The sequence below is a fragment of the Amblyomma maculatum genome, chromosome 1 (genome assembly GCF_055883805.1).
Source record: "Amblyomma maculatum isolate TAMU_Amacu chromosome 1, ASM5588380v1, whole genome shotgun sequence".
Taxonomy (NCBI): Eukaryota; Metazoa; Arthropoda; class Arachnida; order Ixodida; family Ixodidae; genus Amblyomma; species Amblyomma maculatum.
Window position 1 is genome coordinate 213,227,413 of NC_139344.1, and position 25,012 is coordinate 213,252,424.

General features: G+C 45.9%; 1 non-coding gene across 1 annotated transcript; it reads right to left on the bottom strand.

The window, feature by feature from the left end:
* Positions 1 to 21,895: 21,895 nt before the first annotated feature.
* Positions 21,896 to 21,968, bottom strand: TRNAR-CCU (transfer RNA arginine (anticodon CCU)). Its single transcript has one exon. It is a non-coding gene; the product is annotated as a tRNA-Arg (tRNA).
* Between the last annotated feature and the right edge of the window lie 3,044 nt (positions 21,969 to 25,012).

A 25,012-nucleotide genomic window follows, 5' to 3' on the forward strand; every position in this document is an offset into this window, starting at 1 on the left:
ACATTAAAATTTAATGAACTGGGTCAGTTCATTTAATACATTCAGCATGAAGGTGGCTCAACCTGCGCCCGATAAGCTTCACGTACATAGCACAGACTTTCAACAAAGTTTTCTTTCACCGACAGCACATTTACATCTGCATTCCTGACTGCCATTCGGGTCATCCATAAAAAATTGAGCTCGAGCAGCATTATCATATCGCAGGGGAAACCTGTGTGATCGTTTTCTGTTGGGAGATAGCGTATACCTATAGGTGTTATGGGCAGGTCCTTCTTTATGGTACGTTGGAGTATATCCCAATAAAAGCTAGGTCCCAGCATTCAATGAATACGTGTTCGATGTTCTCAGGCTTTTTGCATAAGAAGCAGTGTATGGTCCAAAGTACGAATATTCCTTTATCAGCTAGCCAGGTCTCAAGTGGAAGTGTATGTTGCGACGCCGGCAGGGCCGAAGCCGAAGGTAGCGAATGACAGCGAGGCGAGGCGACGAGGCACCACGAAAGCGAGGAGCAGTGCAAATTTATTTACATGATAGTAGAGATTTTAGAGAAAGTCTTCCAATGTCCCCAGCTATGGTCAGACCTGGGTCTTTCTACGCTGTCTTGTCCCTAGGTACCTAGATAGGGAATCCTTTGTCCTGCAGCACTGGCCAATCGAAGGCATTTTTGCACACAGCACCATGAAGACCCGCCTTCCGAATTCCTTCACGTAGGCCACGGCACGTCGACGAACACGTCACCAGCTTCCCACGGGTAGACCTGTTGACGCTGCGGAAGCGAGGATATCATATTGTCGGCGCGTCTGTTCTCTCAGGAGTGCTCTTGGTAACGGTAAACCGACCACAATGCGGGGCCGACGATGCAGGCCTCTTTCTTCCACCGCTACCCTTGGGAAGAGCGTAACTTCAAGGGCAGACTCCCGGAGCGTTCGCCGCACCTGGATATCCGATGCAACGCGAGCTTGTTGCTTCGCGCAGGGCCTCTACCGCCGTCGTCGAGGCGGGCCTGTTGCTATGTCCAGGTTGATATCCGCTTCCTCAAGTGCCCCTGGAAATGAAGACACGCTGACGCCTTCGCAGACGTGACCGCACAGACATCACATGTACTTGTGTGAAGTTTGAAAAAGAACGACTTCGTACTTGCTTTGATCGGCATATTTTTAACCCTTTGTGAAACATCTTGCCCTCGGCCTCCATTGTTTACCATTCGATACAAGGGAACTGGCATCATGACATCTATTAAGTCATGGTACAGTTTTTTCTAGCTCATCAGACTTAGATATTCTAGCAAGAATTGAACCTTCAGAATATAGGTATAGAGTCAACAATCTCTTAAATACCCCTTCACCCCGCATATCGGCCGCCCCACAGTAGACACGGTGACCTCCGGAAGGGCAGTTTTTAAGCGTACTTGCATCATTGAACGTAAGAAGGGGTCACTTTGATCACTGAAAACCAAAACGGAAGACGAGTTGTCGAAGAAACACCATGTGTGAAATAAAGACCACCTTCTCGAACTGATCGAAATAATTTGATTCGTTTTTTCCTCTACTAGTTGGAAGCTCAAATAAATACAGCAAACACCCTGTGCAGTTTTTGGCACATGTAGACGTTACATAGACAAAAACTGCAAAACATGCCATAATTTGGAGATTAGAAAAATATTGCGTACGGTTGCCTTCGCCAACATGGATAATTCTCGGCCATGCCAAGCTCTTCTTTCTTCCTTACTTCGGGAGTCACATCATTCACAGTAACCGGTGCTCCTCTTATAATACTTCAGTTGCACTCCCAAGTACTTCGATGTAACAGTTGTCCACTGGAGGATATTTGTGAAATACCTCGCCGCAATTTCTTAATTGCTGTGCCAGAAGCCGACACTTTTGTCTCAGTTAATCTCCTCACCTCTCTGTTCACAAAATGTTTTGCAAAAAAATTGCTTCGTGGACACATTCTCGGTCGCTAGAAAACACCGCAATGTCATCTGTATAGGCAAGAACATTTACGTGAGACGACTGAAATCGAAAACCATCAATTAATTCGGAGTTGATAAGTCTAAGACAAAATGGCTCCAAATACAGAGCAAGAAAGTAAAGGAGACAGTGGGCAACCTTGTCTTGCTGAAGACCACACGGGGACAGTTTCACTTAAGCTCTTGAAAGGTGCAATTGTCAAACTATTTTTAAGACCATCCAGAATAATACACCCTAACTTTGCATGTCCGAGTACACTGTACAGAACTTAATGCGATACCCGATGGAATGCCTTTACCAGGTCCAGTTGGATCATTGCTACTCGACCTGCAAAGACCATCACAACATTCGAGAATACTACGTGTGACATGAACATTTGTACATATACTGCGCTCTTTTACTCCGCACGTTTGGTGCGGTCCAAGGAGTTGCATAATCACACTGTGCAGGTGCTTGGCCAGACTCTTCATGAATATCTTATAATCAGTAGTCATCAGGGTAATCGGGCGATAAGGCTCTACCGAATATAACTTTTCTTGGTCATCCGTTTTGGGAATTTGTACTACGAGACCAGAAGGAATAAAAACGGCATTTGTTTTTCTCTCTATTCCTCAGTGATCAGAGCATGTAAAGCTGGGCGAATTCATCACGGTAAGCCTTATTAAAAGCGGTCCCGAGGCCATCAGGCCCTGGCGTCAATTGCGCTTCACCTATGCTGAAGGGATGTTCCAGGCGAGCAAGACTGTGGTCATCTAATCTAGGCATTAGCGATAAAAAAATCACGCAGTTCGCACTTCGTGCTTGTATACCAGTTTTGTATAATATTCCACAAAGGCGCCTGCTCGATTTCCTTGCCGCCGGTAAGTGCTGAGGTACCGAATCTGCCGTATTTCTTCCTGCGTTGCATACCGCCTTTCATTGCACAACGCACGCTTGTTCGGTGTTTCACCCGCCGCTTTATACTTGTTTGTCTCCAGAGCTTCTAGCTTGTTTTTTACTTCTCGAATTTTAGTTATATACAAGCCAGGCGCTGCCGTTTCCATACACATTATAAAATCCAAGTTTCACCTTTCTCCGTTTTTTTATTCTCTTTGATGATGTATTTTTCCTCGTTCTACGTTGGTCTTAAATGTTTCTAACTCCGCTGCGTAGCTCCCTGAGCGCGTCGAAGGCATTTTAGTCATCTCTTCTTTAATTCGTGCAACGAATCCTTCATCTTCTAGCAGCTTGCAGGGGAACCAATTGAACCGTGACTGATTGGGTTCGTTGCCGAATGTGACCATCACAAGACTATGATCGCTGAACGATAGGTGCTTTAGTTCGTACTTGTCACATGCAACTGTCACATGCAGTGACATATTGCAAGCTTGCGTACATTGTCTAAGCTCACATTACTGCCGCGTTGGAAATGCGTAAAATCCGGATGTGAACCTTGGGACAGCACACTGGCCAAGATCTTCCATATCATAGTCTGAATTAATGAGTTATGAGTTGGGCAACCGGGCGCTCTGATCGCGAATCGGGGACTTAGGCACTCGATCCTCTGTTCAGCAGACACAGTTGATGTCACCCATAGAAATAACACTCTTCGCGCAATCCAGGAATACTTCAGTCCTTTCAAAAAAAGCTACATGCTCATTCTGACTGTTAGGGGTGCGTACGCACATACGACTCGCCAAGAGCTACCAGACAGTGCAAAGTCAACAGCCAGTAACCGCCCTTCTTCGGACACGACATTTTCATCCACAACGCCCAGGTTATTTCTGAAAAATAAGGCGCAACTACCCGACCTTCCAACAGCATGACATATATACACATCGTATCGCGACCGAAAATTTGCTACCATTCGATCTGTATGTTCCTCACTCTCTATTTGGTCTCTTGTAAAACAAGAATGCCCAAATCATTTTCTAGAAAACGTCGGCTGGCTTCACCCTTACGTTCAAAGTCGCTAGCCGCAACGGCATATGAATAAATCTTTTCTTATTTTTTGAGGAAGATACAAATCGTGCAGTGTTCACCTCAGGACACCACGTCGCTGCAGCGGCTCCCGCACAGCGGCATAAGAGTGTTAATTCTGTCCGCGCTGTGCCAGCCTTTGCCCGAGCTTTGATTAACTTCTGGGTTGATCGCCCTCCATGCGTTGCGATGTGCGTCATGGCACGTTGCTCCGACATCTGAATGAAAATAAGTTACCACAGAAACGGCGCTATTTCGGCTGTTCTTCTGTCTGTGGCAATATTTGGGTTTGGTTTAAAGGACGGTCGCTGCATCGGTGCCACTTTGGTGGGTGGCTCCTCCGCTACTGCGCTGTCACTTAGCTGGTGGCCTTGCACCGCTTGAAGATAATGTTTTGTGGCCGAAACAGTGGCGTCTTCCATGGTGGCATCTTTTAACACTTTGTCGGGTGCTTCGTTTGGTCCGTGAGTTGTTCGGCATTTTGACAGTATAGGCGTCTTCTCTTTATTTACCTTCTACTCCTGCAAGAGTTGAGACAGTCCAGGCTGCGAGGCCGTCATCGCCTGTGTCTGCTCGTCGCTTGAAGGTTGCGGGTCTTGTACTGCAGCCGATGGTATAACCTCTGCTGCCTTTGACACTTCCTCTGCTTCCACCTCATTCATGACATGTTCTGGCAGCTCACTTTTCCTTGCCGGGATTGTCATACTGGCGCTCGTGGCAACACACTGGCTCTCATGCCCAAATCGGCGTCAACGCGGACCCCTGTAGGCACTCAGCAGTCGCGACGGATGTGGCCTTTACCTTAACATCGCAGGCAAAGTGGGGACCTCCCCGAGGATACTAAAAGGGCTGGCTCACCTGCGATACGAATTTGGTTGGAGTGTCTTCAACTGTGACACCCGTTTTCAGTTTCAAGCTCAGCATTCTAGTCGTGGACCCTTTTTCGGAGACGCCCTGCACGCGCCACCTCTCTTTCGACGTTTCATAGTAGGAAGGCCACCCGCACATCTTCATCAGTCACATTGTGGCACCTTGACTCGAATTTTCTTCTTGTGGTAAATGACGGTGCACAGTCGGTCCTTGACGGAAATGCTTCCTGCAGCAAATACTTTCTGCATGGTTCCCGAGCTCCTAAATGTGATCGCCCACACATGATTCATTTGGAATGCTCCCAGGACTACAACCTCAGGGTGCAAATCTAAACGTACAAGGGCATCCCTGTAGTACTCAACCCTATACGGCCGCGCTCGAACGTCGCCGTGAAAAATATGTTCAAAACGATACGACCTGTAGGTGGGCGGAGCAGCATAACTTCGGGTTCCTCGTTATCATGAACAGCAAACACCGCTCCTACGGAGCACATGATAGCACGTCCATCGCGCTCGGTGGCCGGAAGTGGACTAGGCCATCAGGGTATGTACAGTGGTGAGCAGCCTTGTCTAGAGCGCGCCGACCGTGCTCCGCGGAGCAAGTCAGCGCCATCTAACGTTAGGCCCTGGGTTTGAGTTATGCGTCCCGTGCGCATGCGTGGCCGAAATAAAGCGGTGCCTGCTCGCGTGTTCACGGCCTCATTTCCTCTCAGTGCTTGCGCATCATGCCGCCAGGTACGCGCCTGATATGTAACAGCGGTCGGAAAACCAACGCGTTTCGCGCGAATCACGAAGCAGCTGGGCAAGCAAGAGCAAGTGATATCTGGTAGTCGCTCAGTTCAAAAGCAAGTGCAAGTGATAAAGGATTATCGTACGTTTGAGACACGCAGCAGGCTAAGAGTTCGAGATTTGGGCCTAGTTGGTTGCGTAATGCGTTGCAGGCGTAATGTTTTATCACGTCGTTGCATTGACCTATCCTATACACGGGACACCGCATTTGGCATCCGTACAGATCTAGGAACTTGACATCCTCCAAGGGGAAATCACCGGGGCGGCGAGTGCTGTGTATGCAGGAACGCGCGTTAATCCGCTATTGCTCACGCTTGCTTATCTGGCCGTTTTGATACTCGAGGAACAGTGCGGCATCGCGACACGCTGGCGACCGTTACAGCCTCACAAATGCAGGCAGCGCGGCCCTAACGGCGCAAAAGATGATCGCAACGGAGTGGCTAGATAAGGAAGAGGTGAGCAGGCATCGCTTTGATTTGCCGCGCATGCGCACTGGACGTATAACTCAAACCCAGAGGCTAACGTTAGATGTCGCTTACGTGCTCCGCACAGCGCCGTCGGAGCGCTCTAGAGAAGGCTGCTCACCACTGTACTATCGCGCTCAGTATGAGCTACACCACGCGAGTGCCTGGCCGTGTTTTAGAATTATGTGGAGAAGGTGCAGCTGTTCCAGCAAGCGCGCTGGAACCCCTCATTCCCTTTTATCTGAAGCACGCGTCATTTGTTTCGTAGGCATTTTGTTGTCGTTGAAGCAGAAACTGCAAGATCATGCAGCACGTTTGTTTGCCTCCGACGAGACATGGCGCGCGAAAGTTATCAAAGAAGGCAGGACGGTACTTTCTTCGTCCAAATAGGGCTGCGTGTTCAGGCATGGTTTCAGCACTGATTGAGCGCGTTAGAGCCCAGCGAAAAATCAGAAGCAGCCACGACGTGATCCATGTAACGTTTTCAACAAATCAGCCACTTTGACACATAAAAGTCTGCGCGGCCCCCGCGCAGCCTTCCCCGTTTAGTAACATTACGAACCGCAAAGTGGCATGCCTGATGACACCGAGGGTGCGGACCGAGACGGGCCTGCGAGCATAAAGTTTGGGCCTCGACTGACGGCTACAGTTATCATTTTTCAAACTGATATCAAAACGGGACTCAACGATAGTGAAGGTGAAACCAAGAAAGGGGTGGGGATGTGGGCTTGCTGGAACAGCTACACCCTCTCCGGATAGCTCGAAAACAAGGCACAATCGGCGCCACCGTATAACCATGCCGAGCGCTCGGCCACACGCTCACGCGACTTTGACATGGGACATGCACAAAATGTAATGGTAAATAAAACACGTCTGCAACGCATTTACTGAAGTGACAGGATTAATTTTTTTTTAACAGCACCAGTTCATCAAGCACTCCAATCCTATATTGGCTGGTCAGGAAGTGCACGATGAGCTGCTCTGAACCGTATGACACTTTCAATGAAGTGCTCACGTACAGATCGCACTTCGATATCTGGTTGTTGTACTGCATCCTTGTTTTCCACAAACTGTGGAGGCCCAGGAGCATAAAGCATCAAAAGAAATGTCATCAGGCCACGAGTGCACTTCCTTTTTTCCAAACAACACATTTATTTACAAAATAAATACAATCCCCGGAGCGGAAGGACTGAGTAGCATCCTATAATATATAACATTCTCGTTTGTACCAATAGTAACATAAGGATGGGAAGTTCGACCGAACAAGACAGTAATTCGTGATCACACATATAAATACACATCGGAAGGTGATACAAAGATAAAAGAAGATAGTACCGTCTTTGCCCAAAGTAACCAGGCTGCATGGTTTGCTCCTTAGCCCTGTAGTGCAACGTTTATGGGACATTGCAAATTCTCAGTGGGTTTTACGGGAAGAACGCTACTCACCCTTATCTCGGAAGACTTTTTTTTTTCCTTTTTGGAGAGATCAAGAGCTCTAAACATGACTCAGAAGCAAACCCTGCAGCCTGGTTACTTTTGGCAAAGATGGTACATGTAACAATCGGGGAGCAGAAATAATGAGGGAGGGTCAGTGTTTAAGGAAGGGATAGTGGGGATGGGTATCTTTGATAGAGGGTGGGTTATTTGCATACTATAGCAGCGGGAACATGTTGGCCATAAAAGTGGAAAGCAGTTTATACGCAGGAGTTGGAAGGTTGGGGTTTGAATCAAGAAACCTCCGAAGGGTCGGGAGGGAAAATTCGGGTATGTGGGTCGGAAAAGGAAACAACAACAACAAAAGAAGAAAACTGAAACAAAAGGGAGAAACCGAACTATGGAATAGTAGAGCCGGATAGAAAGAGTCAAGCGAGAGCCATTGGTGAAGATAAGAGAAATGAGAAGTATTAGTGGACTTTGCCCGGTGAGGGCGGCTCTTCTCTCAGTGGGCGTTGAAACGGCGAGTTTGGCGCGTCCTGAGTTAAACTGCCGCCTTCTGGTCACGCGCCATATCATCTTTGAGCGCCATGCACGAGTCCGGAGTATTGAAGGCGCATACTGCCTAATAAACTTTGTTGACGAAGTTCCTCCACGCTGGCTTTGGACCGCGTATGCCCTCAATCACATTGGTCAACGCCCTACAGAGAGAGTGGAGCCCCAGCACCAGGACACAGTCTATTAGTATGGCGACCCGGAAGGCCCATCCAAGCGCCGAAGGCCGGCCCATGGGACGTCCCAGTCTTCACAGAAGCATCGCAGATCGTCCTAGAAACTTATTGCGGTGTTACATTCCAGGAAAACGTGTTCCTCTGTCTCCAGCTTACTGCGAGAGCCAGTAGTAGACATGCACGGGCTAGAATATTTGTATTACTATTCATGGACCCCTGTAATTCTGCATCTACAGCCCGGTGACGGTCCTACGGGCATTGCTCGCGCTGGTACTTCTGCGCATTTCGTTCCATGACAACCCGTTTGATATCTATTAACCACAGTATAAATATCGTCACCAGCTTGAGTGAATGACGCAGTAAAAAAAAAAAGAAAGAAAAAAAAAACAGGGACACCACTATTTGTTGCCTTACCCTTGGCGGGACTCGAAACCGCAATCCTCGGTTGAGGAGATCGATGCCTTATCCGTTTGGCCATGAGGGCTTCCTTTTCATTACATGAAAAACTTCCGAGGAGCAAAAAAAAAAAAAAAAAAAGAACTAGTGCCTCAAATTCCTGGGCACCATAATACAAGACCGCTAAACCCATTTAGTTCCCCACTCTAACAAATGTCATAACTCAGGGAGGAACACAGAAACATCAAGAGGCAGTAGCCAACTAGGTGCAGCCGACACTCCCCGCACCAAAGCGCACTGCTCTCAGAATAAAGACTTCGTTGATCGGGGTGATTCAGCATGACGGTTCATCATTCTATAAACTAAATAGCGACATCAACATAACCAAATCATAAGGCACTTCACAGTTCTTCCGAACGGGGAAAAAAGAATATGGCGTGATTTCGACGTCCTTCTTTAGCGTCCGCGACAAATGTCACATAAAAATACAGCATCAGGGCACTGAATAAAGCAGTGGACAATGGTCTCTGGCGTGTTACACAGGCGGCATTTTACACGTCATGACACAAACATATCCCAGGCGTGAAGGCATGCATTATCAACAGGAAGTGTTGATATGTGCAATTAAAAAAAAAAAAAAGAACGTTTTGCAGCAGTCTGAATGCACATGCGCTTAACATGCTTTAAAACGCTAGTGTCAAGGAACTCCTGATAAGCTGGGCGAAACAAAGGTATGGTGAACAAGGACTCATTAAGAACCTCGCGAGTAAGAATTAAGGCGCCTAATAAGCACAGATGCTAAAACGGGATGGTTTGCCTATTTAGAGAAGCAAGAACGCTAAACCGGCTGATGTACGAGCAAGTTAACAAGACCCTAATCCGCCAAACTCTTTGGGAAGAAACAGGTTGCCACGACGCACGGATTCACGCAGAGAGCACCACACGAAAGTTGCGAATATTCTGTGTATTGCCCGCGCCGTCGACTCTCGCAAAATGCAGAACTTGCAGGATGTACGCAGGCTTTGAAAACACGATTTTTGCAGACTTGTGCGCAAGCAAACACCGAAAGTTCCCGACCCATCTAAGCCTAAGTTTGTCGCCTAATAGATGCGATTTTCGAATCTCAATACGTCCCAATGTTCCAAACTTGGTACTGAGGAACCCCTTGGTAGTGTAGGGGGCTACAATCACAACTTATGCCTCCGAAAAGACTCGGTCTCGCACCCCACTGACCCAACCAGGATGCTTTGGATTGGTCTAAATTAAGAGTCGCACTAGGACAAAAAAGGGCGACTTCGTCAGCATAGACCAAGGTCATAATTTCACACTGAGCCAGGGAGAAATCTCGAATTGCAGGACTGTTGATAATGCTGAGACAAAAAGGTTGAATATATAGGGCGAGCAGGCGACAATGGGCACCTTGGCGAACAGGTAATTTCAGTGGAATAGGTTTGGTTACCTTTGGCTAACAATTAGCCTTATATAGGACTCTTTATAGCACAGCCTTATGCCAAATGAAACTGACCACGTAGCTTTAATTCAGATTGACGCCCTTCCCGATTTCTTGTTCGCGGTTTTGCAACATGAAAATATTGGTGATATTTTACTCAAGGGCATACCTTGAGCAAAATATCACCAATATTTTCATGCTGCAAAACCGCGAACAAGAAATCGGGAAGGCGTCCTTGAGCAAAATATCACCAATATTTTCATGCTGCAAAACCGCGAACAAGAAATCGGGAAGGGCGTCAATCTGAATTAAAGCTACTAGGTCAGTTTCATTTGATACTGTCTCTAATACCGAACGTGCAATATGGATATGGGTTTGTATACTGCGGCCTCTAATGCCACATACCTGGTGCATTCCTATTAACTTAGTTACTACCAGCTGCATACGACCGGGAGCTTGCGAAAATTTTGTAATTAACATTGCAGAACATTGCAGAGGGAAATTTGATGATATTCCTCAACAGTCGTCAAGCAATCATTATCTTTGCTTTTTGGTACGAATACAGTATGTCCAGAGTAGAAAGTGGGAAGCAGAAAACCAGCACTATAAGATGCTTCGAAAACTTCCAGCAAAACAGGTGCAAGCCAAGACGAAAATGTTTTGTAAAACTCGCAAGTAATACCACCAGGCCCAGGGGATTTCTCGCCCTGCAATTAAGAAATAGCAGATTTGACCTCGTCCAAAGTAATAAGTGCATCTACTACAGCAAGCTGCTCATCGTCAAGTTCAGGAAAAGCTTGGAGCAAGCGACTGAAATCCGATCTTCCATTTCGACCCCACAACTCCCAAAGAGCTTCCGATAATAGTCGAAGAAAGAATCCAGAATTCCAGTTGTGTCACTGTAGGTGAAGCCGCCATACTGAATTTCCAATATTTCCTTGCCAAGAGCAGTCTCCGTTTCATCACCCAGTGCCCGCCGAGATGGCTGTTCGTCTAGAAACCTATTGAATCTAAACCTTATTAGGTCCCACCTTATATCTCTCAGTTGCGAATTATTGAAGTTCGGTTTTAACAATATTGATTTCTTCTGCATAGGCACCAGGGCGAATTCTCTGAAGCCCATGAACTCAATTAACGTTCGCTCTAGCTCACGAAGGTGATTACTTTTCAGGAATGCGATCCATGCTGAAGCATGGATGTATTATGTTACCTTGCTTTAAAACAAAACTTTATGTGGGGCGATAATTGCCCTCACCACTACTTTGTGAGCAAAAGATACAAACATTTCCATATGACAAAGCACGAAAATCAAAACCAGCGCGAACACCAACTAGCACCATGTTAACACCATACTATCCCAGGCCACTCGCACTGCTACCGCATTTTTTTCTCCCGGCATTTCTGCATTATGTTTCATATTTGTGATCGTTCATCGCTCCGCAGCTGAGGAGAGAACTTGTGTACGGAGACGCATTCCGTAAGTGTGGTACACGCCGATTTCGCGTTTTCCACAGCCATACAGTGATCTGTGCGAGACCGCTAGATCGAATATACTCCTTAAAGTAGCAATGTCTCAATACACTCTGGTGCTGGGCAACAGTTAGGAATTTCATGTCGCTCCACTTCGGGTGGGTGTCCATATCAGGAGTTGTCTTTATTTTAGGCCAAATGTGCGCTGCATTTGTGCAGTGCAAAAATACATCTTGCAACAATTATGAAAACCGACACATGGCTCCGTCCATCGACCATGGCACGTAAAAACCTCCAGGTAGTACTGAACATTAGAATATGGCTATAAAATTGTTGTCTAAATTGTCTGAACGTTGCCTAACGTTTTCTGACATAAAAATAATATTAATAGAACATTATAAAAAAAAAAAGCATTATACAACTGTTGACTTTTGAATGCCATTATAATGACATACGTTTTATGTTACAATATAAACATTATTTTATTGTTAGGAACAAACTTTGTTTGAATATGGTTATCTGAACGTTAAATTAAATCTTGAAACATAGCTATAAAACAACATAGCATATATATTTCAAACACTGAGTCCCGGCACTTTTGTCCTATTCGTCACTATTACTCGTGGAACAGCCATCAGTGATGGACATAAAAGCTTGACTCTATGCTACTTTTTCAGAGGCGAGTGTAGGAGGTGAGTGTGCTGTATTGCGAAGCTCAAGAGCCATTCTCATTGTTGGTTTTTGCAAATAGTTGATGTGTACCATCACGAGCGGTGGGCTTACATGCGCGTGCAGGGTTGCTTATAGTTTTCAAGAATGTTAGAATCATGTTGGCGCACATGTTAGATTTATGTCGTTTATTGAAACATTCTAACATTTATATATAACACTATTAAAACGTGCCACTAGTGCACTTTGGCCGCAAGGCTGTTCAGATGAATACCGCTTTGTCCTGTTGGCAGTCTGTTGCTCTCAAAACAGACAAAAAGGTAGCTACTGACCTGGTCGGTTCATGTTATGTCTAAGAAGCTCGATGGTTTTGTGTCCCAGACGCCCATGCCACGCACCCGCGCACTTTTGCACGTTCATTTTTTTACCGGACACCTTGTAGAAGTCAGTGACGTGCTGCACACCCCGGCGAACTTCATCACAGGTCGCGCACAAAGGGTGAGGTTGTTCCCATAATTGAGCACCTTCATGATCCACGAAGCAATAACCACCCACTTCATTGCCTCTGATAACAGCTTGGCACAGAGGCTTCACGTAGAGCACGAACAGCGCCGGTGACATGAGGCAGCCTTTACTGACCGAATTGATCACTTCTATAGTTGATGTGGTGTCTCCGTTGATTACAAGTCGTGGAGTCACTTACTTGCAGCAGATTCCCGATGCATTTCAGAAGCCGGTCTCCGAAGTTGTAACTCTTCGAAAGGTCGAAAATAAATGAATGCTCTGCCCGGTCAAATGAACTGTCGAGATCGTTTTGAAGAACAGCAGCCGGCGAGCCGAAGACCGACGTCGCCTCACAGACTACACGCATGCATAGCGTGCAGGTGCTCGGATATTTGCCGCCTCTTGACGCCATATGTCTTATGTCTACCCACCACTGAACCAAGATCAAGGCCAAGCCTCTTAGCGATTACTTTGGCGAGGGTTTTGTAGTCAGTAGTTAGGACGCTATAGGAAGAAAATCGCTCATAGACGGGACAGAATTTACGTATTTCTCGGGTACCAGGTCAGTGAAACCTTGTCGAGTAGAAGGAAGAAGGTCACGCTTCAGTATATCCTCATATACATCACGCAGGATGGAAGTAACTGCGAATCGAATTTCTTATAAAAGGCTGTACCGAGCCCATCTATTCCTTAAGTTTACGTATAGCACACTTTATTTCTCTCTTTACATGATATGTTCATCTCCTCGCGCCATACCTTACTCGCTTATCTTATCCAGCGTTGCTACGTACTTCGAGAGATCTTTTTGTACAGCACGTTCTGTTTCTGCCCCACCGGGGTGGCGCGTTGGTTACGGCGCTCGACTACTGTTCACAAGGTTGCGGGATCGAAACCCGGCCTCGGCGGCCGTTTTTCGATGGCGGCGAAAAGCAAGGCGGCCGATTGCTGTGCGATATTAGTGTACGTTAAAGAACCCCAGGTGGTCGCAATTTCCTGAGTCCTACACGACAAAGTATCTCATCTGAGTCGCTTTGAGACATTACATCCCACAATACAATACAACTACGTTTTGTTTTTTTCCTGAAACAGCGTTTGACAGGCTTTCGTGAAAGCGTTTACAACATTAGTTTTCGCGGTAAGAGCGCTATTGCTATCTTCCAGCGCCTCTATTCTGTTCCTTTCTGTCTGTTTTTTTTTTTCTTTAGTTTTGAATACATTAGGGAGCTCTTCATTCGCTGCCGATCAGGTCTGTTCTACGACATATCATAGCACCTTGATATTCATTTTAGAATTCTGATTGTCATTCACATTATTTGATTTCTTCATAGGACGTACGATCCTGTGTGTTGGCGTTCCTCTTCAATGACGCTCCGAAGCGTGCGCATCAACCCTACTTTTCTTCTTCTTACTTGCTGCGTTTTTATAGGCTTTCGCGAACAAATTTTGCGCTCTTCTTTTAACTCCTTCCATGCTACCACGTCTATGTTTCCGCGCTTTGTTCTGTACTCGGTGATTTTCTGAATGCTCTTACTAACTTGATCACCTTCAAGAAAGCTTTCATTAAGCTTCCACAAATGCCATGACTTCAGTTTTTCTCCGGTTTTCCTTTGAAGTTAAATGAAAATTGGCTGTGGTTTAGCTTCGGTTAAACATAATATGAAGCGATAGCTCCAGCCGAGGTTCGTGGCACGCCTCTATATATACTCGAGATTGACGTCAGCGATCACGTGTCTCTCCACGCAACTGCTCACGCATTAAGCTACATCCCACGTCAGTTGACCTTTGACCTTGACTTGACTTTGACCTTTACCTTTGGTTGGAACATAGCTACCAAAAGTGGTTGTGGCTTAAGTTCCAACTTGACCTCGAAGCTGTTTGAAGGCCACCGGGAGCACACGGTGACCTTGGCTTTACCTCGCGTAGTGAAGCTATTGCTTCAAAACCGCCGTGACAAACCCATGATCTCAAAACACCACAAGTGTCATGGTGAAGCGTACATGATAAGCTTAGAGCTCACTAGGTACATCGAACCTGTCCAGCCTCGCGTGGCAGCCCCCTTGGTAATGCGTGAACCCTGGGTTTTGCCACAATTTGCCACACCCACATTTGGGTTTTGCCACAATGGATTTGCCCCAATTACACTTGCGCTATCTGTGCTCACATCCTGGCCGCCACCGGTAAGAACAGGCATTTCTGCTCCCGCAGAAGTCGCTGTTTCACCAGTATCCTTCGCAGCGTCTTCCGCCTCAGTCGCATCTATGGGTGCGTTCCAATACCCCCTAGTAGACGACTACTTAGACGGCTAGCTTGGCAGCCGCCATCTTGGGACGCGTTCCAATTCTCGTGAAGAAGTCTCGCGTAGACTGCTTCGTCGAAGTCAACATCGATGCTGACTACTTTGCTGTCTAAACATGGCGGACAGTGCGCGGTTCGCGCTATAGTTCGCGCTGAGCGAGTCGTGCGTGCTGTGGTTGCAGTAGCCGTACGGTGGCCGTGCTCTTTGCGAACGCCGGAATATGCATATGAATGATCTTTCAAACTTGAGTTGTTACTTCAATGTGTACGCTAGCTAGAGGCTAATTTAGCTGTATTTATGGTCGTGAGATTCATAGCACTGCAGATTCTTGTATCGCGCTCTAAGAGGAAAGCGTGCGTTCGATGCTGTTGGTCTTCTTTTTTAACTTGACGACGAGTTTCTTCAGTCTTGATGTTATCGACGAACTCGTCGCTTTCTGGGCACCTCGCCGGGAGTCAGGACGACTGCTGTACGGCGCACGTATCTTGCTGTAGTAGCCGTGACAAACTCTTCGGCAGATTTTCAGTTAATCTCGGAAGAACGAACTCGCCTGACGATGCCGGCTTGTTGCGCATTTATTTTTTGTGCCGGTATACTATTAAAACGAGTTGCTCTCTTTGGTTTCCTCGCCTAGTGACTACAGATGACAGGTGTAACGGCACAAGGTTTTTCTTTTGCTGTAGCCGGTTATCACCTTTCGCCCGTAATCCTCTCAAATTTACAGTATTTTGCATGTTTTCATTCTTATAGCTGTGTGCATGAGACATCTGAGAAGCATGTACACTTCAGCATCAGTAATAAAAAAGTAAAAACGGACTAATATTCTCTTCCGTCAAGCCGTGAGCGGGCCCATTGCGTGAAAAGTCGGTCTCCTACAAGCTAACCGATTAATAGTCTATCTGCGTTGTGGCGATTACACATGCAATATTGTTGCTGCAAAAAAATCGGCGAACCGTTAAAAACATGATTTTCACCTGTATTGTCGTAAAGCTTTAAAGAAAACAACGTTATAGTAGTTATTCAAACGTTTTAGTTGAACCTTTATGCCGCGAGGTGACGCCAGGGGTAGGCAGGTAGACGCGTTCCATTACGCGAACCTGTAGACTTCTACGTAGATGTCTACGAAGCAGTCTTGCTAGACGTCTAAGAATTGGAACGCACCTATAGTGCTCTAGAATATTGGGCAGTGTGAAGACCGGCGCCGGAGAGCGGGCCGCTTTTGCGATGACAGGAACCGACTCCCGCAAGAGGGCGCGACGTGCAACAGGGGTGCCACGTTCGCCGCTCAGCGCGTAGCGGCCGCGGGGATAGCGGGGTACAGAGGAGGGGCGCGGTTCTCTTTGGAGCTATTTTGACACGCTACGCAAATGGTGCGATATTTAATAAAAGGGCTACTTATTACAAGTACTTAAACTCATCCCTGCCATTCCATTACATTAATCTGGAGACGCCGTGCTCGCTTGGGCAGTCCTACGGAGCAGCGCGCGATGTTTGAATCACCATTTCAAACTCTTTCAACATTTCTTCCTGCGGATAGCCATAAATCGTCCAGATGAGCTTGTACTTAATGTTTTCAACGAAGCGTGGTGTTTTGCATTCGTTCTTCCAGTAAGGGAATAAAGGCTATTGCCGAGGAGCGCTATTAACACGCGGAGAAAAACAGTATACATGCGAATCAAAGCTTGTGCTTCGTAAGGTCTCTTAGGAACAGCTTACTTCTTATGAACCTTACTCACGAACACCTGCTTACATTTTGCAGCTTGTGCTTATTAATACATAACAGCGTTTATCTTAAATCGTCAGTAATCTGTAATATATCTCTTTAATAAGTGTTCTGTATGTGCCCTAATCACCGCTTATAGAAATTACAAATGCAGTGTGCGAGCAAAACACATTTATTTATTACCATTCTAATATAAAGCACTGCAGTATTTAGCGGCAAAAAGAAAAAAAAAAGGAACATATACGCGACTCAAGCATTTATTCTCTGTTCGTGATTTAACAAATACATATATCTCGGACATTTCTTTACGTGCCGCTGACCAAAGGGTGAACCAGCTGCTTAAATTTAAAAAATGTCAAGTACAGCTAGGGCAATACTTCAGATAAAATGCGAAAAATTAAACCTGTCACATACGTATACGAGGGAATACGTTCATAGTGGGCACTTGAGGGCGGACACTTTACTGGCATGAAATGGTACAGAGCTAAAAAAAATCACTTATAATTGCGCGTCGTATTGGCAGATATGATGCAGTTCTTGGCGCGCCACAAGAAAACGAAAAACGCGAAAACGGTGACGGGCACCAAATGCGCATGAAATTAATATAAGGCCGAATTCAGATGCGGACACTAATGCGTGTTTATTCTTCGAGTGTGTGGTATGGGAAACGTGTGTAATCGACTTAATATACTCGCCAACTACTGCTTGCCGGACTATAATCAGGCTACTTGCCACGGCTACTCTTTGCAGACCTAATCAAGCTATAATTGTTAGCAAGGTTGATATTACACGTGGAATACTTCCAAGGGAATTCAATTATTTTCCCTTTGAGAACTCTTGTCGTGGTTCGCTTACTTCGCAAAGAGCGAACCCGCAAAAACACATGAAATTTCATTACTTCAAGTGTGAGCTTTCTGGTGCTCTAAGTAGATAAAATTTTTGAACCTCCACATTTTAGATGAAGGTTGAAAATTCTGAAGTGCAAAGGCGTCCAAAAGGGTCGTACATCATCATCATCATCATCATCATCATCATCATCAGCCTGATTATACCCACTGCAGGGCGAAGGCCTCTCCCATATTTCTCCACTTAACCCGGTTCTGTGCTAGCTGCATCCACTTGACCCCTGCGAACTTCTTAATCTCATCCGCCCACCTAACTTTCTGCCGCCCCCTGCTATGCTTTCCTTCCCTTGGAATCCAATTTGTTACCCTCAGCGACCATCGGTTATCCTCTCTTCGCACTACATGTCCTGCCTATGTCCATTTCTTCTTAATTTTTACTAGAATGTCGGTAACTTGAGTTATTTCTCTGACCCACTCTGCACGCTTTCTATCTCTTAATGTTACCCCTACCATTTTTCGTTCCATAGTCCTCTGGGTTGTCCTCAACTTAAGTAGAACTCTCTTGGTTAGCCTCCACGTTTCAGCCCCATAGGTGAGTGCAGGCAAAATGCAACTGTTGTATACTTTCCTCTTGAGCGATACCGGTAAGCTGCTAGTAATAATCTGCGAGTGCTTGCCAAATGCGCTCCATCCCAATCTTATTCTTGTTATTTCCTTTTCATGGTCCGGATCTGCGGTTACTACCTGTCCTAAGTAGACATATTCGCCTACTACTTCCAGTATTTCGCTACCTAATGTAAACTGCTGTTCCTTCCCGAGGCTGTTGAACATTACCTTAGTCTTCTGCATATTGATTTTCAAGCCTACCTTTCTACTTTTCCTGTCTAGGTCATCAATCATTATTTGCAGTTCATCCCCCGAGTTGCTTAGCAAGGCAATGGGATCGTACACCCGAGTCAAATTTTTGGGTAAATTGCGACTATAGCTTGGAGCCTATGGCGCAGTTTTTGTTCGTGGCGAAAAACCGTGCCGGCCTCACAACATCTCTTTCGCTGAAGGGTTATGTAGCGGAAGCGAATTAGGCGTACACTATAGCCTTTGCGTCCTCTATTTTCCATCGGTCTTTTTTTTTTCAAAGCTATTATTATTTTTTATCTTATATGTGCGCCAAGACAGGATTAGAGCGATCATTTGGGGTCAATGACTTATATATTACTGTTTGCTTGAGCACGCAGAATAAAAACTACCTAGAATGAAAACATCTTCTGGAACAATTAAGTCATTGTCAAACTATAATGCATTGAGATTAAATGCCTTAAGTATAGCGCGCATCTCTGGGTACTTAAAGCTACCCGTTACAACAATGTTCCAACTTAAGGAAATCAAATAAAATGGTTTGTTCTTATATTAGTGTACAGTTTTACAAAGTTGTTCACTTAAATTTCGACGCTTATATCGACACGTTCTATTGCTGCCTTTTTGGGCACTGCTTTCTTCTTAATTCCCAGGCCTCCATTTGGTCCTTAAGCTCGATTGTTTCCCTTTTTTTTTTTATTGCCTGTCATATTTCTCCATTTTTCTTCGTCTTTAGCTGCCTGCTTTCTTCTCCGTCGTGCGTTTGCTTCGCCGCACAATTCCAAACCATTGTTCACATTCGCGGTCGCTCTTTTCACGGCGCTGCGTGCCTCCTTTCTCCCTCCCTTGTAGGCGACACGTTTCTTTTATTTTTTTCTATGCATCCTTTACTTCCCACTTCTTCCACCTTTCCTGACCCACTGTGCTTAGTTATTTAGTAGCCGTTTACATGGTGTAGTGGCGTTCGTTTTTCATGTCTCTACCTCTATGCGGGGTAGTCCATATTTAATTCATTCGAACTGAATGCCAACTTTTCTTGTGGCTTCAGGTGACTTACTGTAGTTGGCATAGTCTGCGCGTGAAACAACGGAATATACCATTTTTGACTGTTTTGATAATGGGGTTACTGTGGCCAGCTTTAGTCAGCGCTCGAACGCACATGTTGCATGTTTGACTTCTTCATACTTCCTGTCTCCACACTGCCCTCTTTTCAAAACGAGTGCATTTCTGGACGTCAATTAGGTGCTTCAGGAATGTCAAAGCAAGCTGTACGGCGAGTGAAGCGTGGTGTGCGAGTCTCAATTTGTACGCCCTCTCCAAGCTGTTTTCTTCGGAGCCCAGCTCCTGTCATGTTGCTTCCGCGAGGTGTTGCCGACGGCCAAAAGGGAAAATAAATTAGGTGATTGCTAACAGTACTGAGCCCCATTAACCGGCATATTTAAAACATCTTGTCGCGAACAGCTCGGTATCCACCCTGCTGCAGACAAGCAAACAAGAACGTATAGTGCGCTCGGTATCCACCCTGCTGCAGAGCGCGCATACGCGGGCGCCCGGACGGTTGACACACCAGTTGCTGGAGGCGCCCTCTGCGCTGCGGCGCCTCCGTCATCTCAAAAGCGGCCCCCCGCTCCCATGCATTTCGCGGCGCGGTCGACACACTACCCAATCTTCTAGAGCACTGTAACGCACCCTATGATGTGTTCGGTTATGGTGGCTAGAGCCACCCTAGTTCGGTGTTGTCTTCACCAGCTGCTGGTCTTGTTGCCGCGGCGTAGGTACGAACGCACTGGGTGTCCTCATGTCCAAAACGCCTGCTGATCAAGCAGCGCGATACCTTACACTCTTTCCGCACGTGGCCTGAGCCGTGGCACCGCTGACACTGCACCGGACGACCGTGTGCGACCACTAGGGCCAGTTCTCCACCGATCCGTATCTAAAGCGGCAAGTCTTCAACTTTCATACCAATGTTGAGCTTCCAAAGCACTGACCTCGTTGTAGAGTCCTTGTCACTCATACCCTGCACTCTCCAACGCTCTCGGCTGACATCCATTACTGTCCCAAAGACCGCAAATGCGGTCCGCACATCCTCATCTGCCACTCCATGCAGTAGCCAGTGAAGCCTCAGCCTCTACTGCCGGTCTTGCGGGTCGATGACGCAGCGACAGTTCTTCACCGTTAGTTCCTTAACGACAAACAGCTATTTTGTTTCCTCGGTCCCGTTGAGGGTGACTTCCCAAACGTGATTAACCTGCTAGGCCCCCATGGCCACCACGTGCGGCAGCAATCCACTAGGCAGGGGAGCATCTTGTAAATCTTCAACCCTGCTGGGCTTTGCACTCACTTCTCCTTGCGAAAACACGATACCCTGAACGATGTGTCCGGTTCGCAGCTGGGGCATAATTAGCTGATAATCACCGTCTTCGCTATCTTCGAACCTGTTTCCGAGGCAGGTAAAGGCCGCTGTCGCCTCTCCACTTGAGCCCATTCTATCTGCGTCCGCACACTGGGGCGGCGGGAAGTAGAATGCTACCTTTGCGACCCTGGAGCAAGATTTGTGTATGAATACTTTGTTGAAAGCATTGTAAAAATCCACGATGTTTTGAAAGATACAGACTGTGGTGCTGAAACAGAGTTGGTGCTAAGGAAGCTAGCACAAATGAAACGACACCATTTTTCGCAGCCGGCAAACGGCCTGGTGAAATTGTAAACATATATATATGTGCTGTATATTTGTAATTACGTACATTTAGCAATAAAAATTAAAGAGAACTGCAGAATCTGCATTAGAGTAATGCGAAAGCACGGATGCTGCTGTAGGTTGCTTCTAGTTGCTTAATTTACTTCTTGTTTACTCATTTCAGTCTTCAGTACTTCCAAATTGCGCACCAATCCCTTCCTGTGTCCATTTTCGGCTCTACTTCTGGTTGCGTGACGTCACATTCTTGACGTCACATTAATTCACTTCTTGTTACCCATTTTAGTCTCCGGTGCTTTCAAAATGCGCGCCAATCCCTTCCTATGCCCTTTTTCGGCTCTACTTCCGGTTGCGTGACGTCACATTTCTGACGCCACCTTAAATGACTGATTTAGTTGACTATTTTAGTATTTGATACATTCACATTTCCACCTTTACTTTTACATTTTTGCCTCTAATTAATTACCTAATTAACTTATAGGCCTAATTATTTTTGAGACACAACATTAAGTCACCCTCTATCGATTGACACCACTCATTAACCTCTATCATTTCTCAATTACTCACAATTGCTGCGGAGCCGATTTTGCTGACTTGGGCTGCGGACAGTAATATGTGAACATAGCGAAGTAATGCTTTCGCATTTAAAAAAAAAATCGCCAAAAAAGTAGAATGCAACCTCTGCCCTTTTCGGCACCTTAACACAGATATCGTCACTATTTAGTGACAGCAGCAGTAGAAAGAAAAATAAAAGGGAAACAACAACAGTTGCACCCTACCCTCGGCGGGACTCGAACCCGCAATCCCCGGTTTAGGAGACCGATGCCTTATCCATTAGGCCACGAGGGCACACATGCTGCTGTTACTGGAAAATAGTTTTCTGCTCACACACAAACGTATGCTGGTACCGTGATTCTAGTAATATATGCGGCACCTAGCGGCAAAACCATGCAACTCGCCAAAGCGGTCCAGTAGCAGACGCCCCTTGCTCGCGCTATGGAAACCCGCCAGCAAAGGGCACCGCGAAAAAAGGGGGAAAAAAAACGAACGGCAAACCGTTTATGCAGCCGTTCCGCAGCGCGTGTCAGTACAGTGGCACATAGTTTTATGTGTATTTCTTTTGTGCTCCAGCGATCGGCGCCAGAGAATCGATGCATTTCCAATCTCCGCAGAAAGCATTAAAAGTGCCGTCGACAATTTATATGTAGTCTCGTCAGTTTTTGTCGTACGATTTCTTTCCTGGTATCAAATACCTTCTACTAACCTTCCTAAGGCATGGAACACCTACGGATAAGTACGAGAACAACAATACGTACTACGCAGCCCGACAATTGTCGCGTCACGTACGTACCAAATTCGATCGACGCACGTACAAACAACTCCTAGTCTAGCTTGATCATAGCGCTTTTTAAGCTCGTTCTGCTAAGAACGTCATCATCAAATGTGCATAAGGGAGCAGTCTACGACGATCGGCTTAATTCTTCGCCGCGTCAAGCAGCTGGCGTCTCGAGATCTGCAGGCCCGCAGCGCGTGACACTGCCCTCGATCTTGTACCGCGCATGTTACGAGAATTGGGTCCGTTGTGTGATCGCGCTCGCCTACGCGGCCGCTCACTTTTCGCGTTGCAGCTTATCACCCTTGAATGAGATCCCAGAATCGGTATATAGTTTTGTCGGCGACAGGTGTGTGACGACCGCGCGGTGAACTGATAAAGCCGGTACTTTTTTTTTAGTATATTCTGAAATAAAGCTGTAATTCACCGGCGACAAAGCTCGCTTGCAGGGCGCTCATTTGGTGAAGGGCTTGCATGCTTATCACACCTCGCCAATTATCAGAGCAGCAGTGGTCAAAGGTCCTGAAGCCAAAGGATTTTGGTCGAAAATGAACCCGTCACGTACGCCATCTTTAAAAGGCATTTAAAATGCCTCGAAATGATTTATTATCACAGCCAGAAAATGTCTGATAGCATTTCATGGCAATTCATTCTTTAATGGCACCGTGATGACCTCATTTTGCGGCTGAGACAAAAATCAGGCTTCAGGATTTCTGACCATGACTGTACTTAACACGTCAGATCCAAAATTAGCTCAATTACTATATTAATCAAATAATTAAGGGATCGCTCATATAGCTAAAAAATATACTGAAGTCAAGCTTATTTATGCCAGTGCTCAAAATGAAACTTAGACGAGCTCGTCTTTTGAACTCAGGTTCTTGATGGCCTTACACACATGCTTTTCATCTGTCTTGCCCCAATCAAGTTTAGTTCTAGGATATTTCATACATGTAATATATGCTGAAGTAAAAGTGGAGTAAACATTGCACAGTAAGAAAAGGATATCAGTAAAACAAATGAATGATTTTACAGATATATCCAAACATCACCTTGTCAACTGCAGTATAAATGACCCCCGTGAATAAGTGAAAGTGAATGCAAATTGGCCATGCAGAACTGATGCACACAACCTTCCTTGCACATACGTAAAGTGTGCTTTCTTGGTCACCTGGCGATTAATTGCAAGAAATGATTTGCGGCAGCTCATAAGACAGCTGTCAAGTGGAGCTTGATAAGATGAGGTCCATCAGCTGTACGAGAAAGCCAATGCACTAATCAGTTTTTCGTGTTTGATGATACACTATTAAAGGTGATGGCTTTCTGCACAGCAGCTAATATTTAATTAATTCCACAGCTTCTTGAGAATGTTTTCCTACATGTGCAGTGCACGAGAGTATTGCAAATGTGCATAGCACTGACTACATAACCGGGTTAGAATAAGGAGAAGATGTGCACACGGAATCAAAGAAAACCAAGTAAGGATTGCAATGAGCATTCAATTCAATCTTTATTCAGCATTTTTACAAAAAAAAGGCAAGGAGCGGGGACAAAAAGATGCTCTGCGGCAAGCTTGACTGAGTTTGCAGTTGACTCGGCTTCAGTTCGCAAGCAAACATTTCAAAAAAGGATATGTCTCCACCTGGGCCAAAGAGGAGAGTTGTTGAAATGTTTGCTTCCAAACTAGGCTCCCCCTCAACCCTTGTTTGTTTTTCTTTGATACTAGATGACCAAGACTTCCATTTGTCACTTTTCCAATGCTCTGTTTTCACACTGCTAAATACAAGGTTAAAGGCACATCATCTGGCACAAGCATTAATTGTCGTGTGCCTCCTGCACCTGATATCAGATTTCTTGTTCTCTTTGCAGCAGAGCATTTCTAACGTTTACACCCAGCCGCACATGCTCTTGCATCCTCCTAAGCGCTAAATAAGCCACTCAGTCTCGGCAACAAGTTAACTTAGGAAAGTGTCACAAGCTTCTTTGAGTGAACTGCACGCTTGTGTTAACAAAGAACTATTGCATAAATGTCTAAATGGTATCGACATACTGTACCTGAATACGTGCCTGCGCTCAACACAGAGTTCTGTTGAAAAGTATTGCTTTCTGCACCTTTCTCACTTTTCCAGTTTACATCTTTTGAAGCTAAGTAGGCAACAGCAGCAAGTGCGGCATTGTTCGAGTTGTGTGGAACTATAAATGGGTATCAGGTAAAGAAAGAACATAAGATATGGCCACCGTGTACCATAAAGCATAAGTACGCATTATTAGCTGCTTTGCAGTGCAGCTTACATAAAAGGCAAAACTACTTAGCACATACAGACAAGGTAATCAGCATAGCCTTTGGCTGGAACATTGTGTTTCCGTAGTCACTGAAGCCAAACCTTATGCTTTCACTTGGGGCTGACACATGTGTATTATCTATCAATGTTTCATTTTTAGAGCAGTGTTTTCCTGCTACAACTCCTGCATTGCTGGGATCAGTTTGCAATGAGCAGGAACTGTGTTGTTTTCTCATGAGAATGCACACTCAGACATTATACATGAATTAGTTTTATTA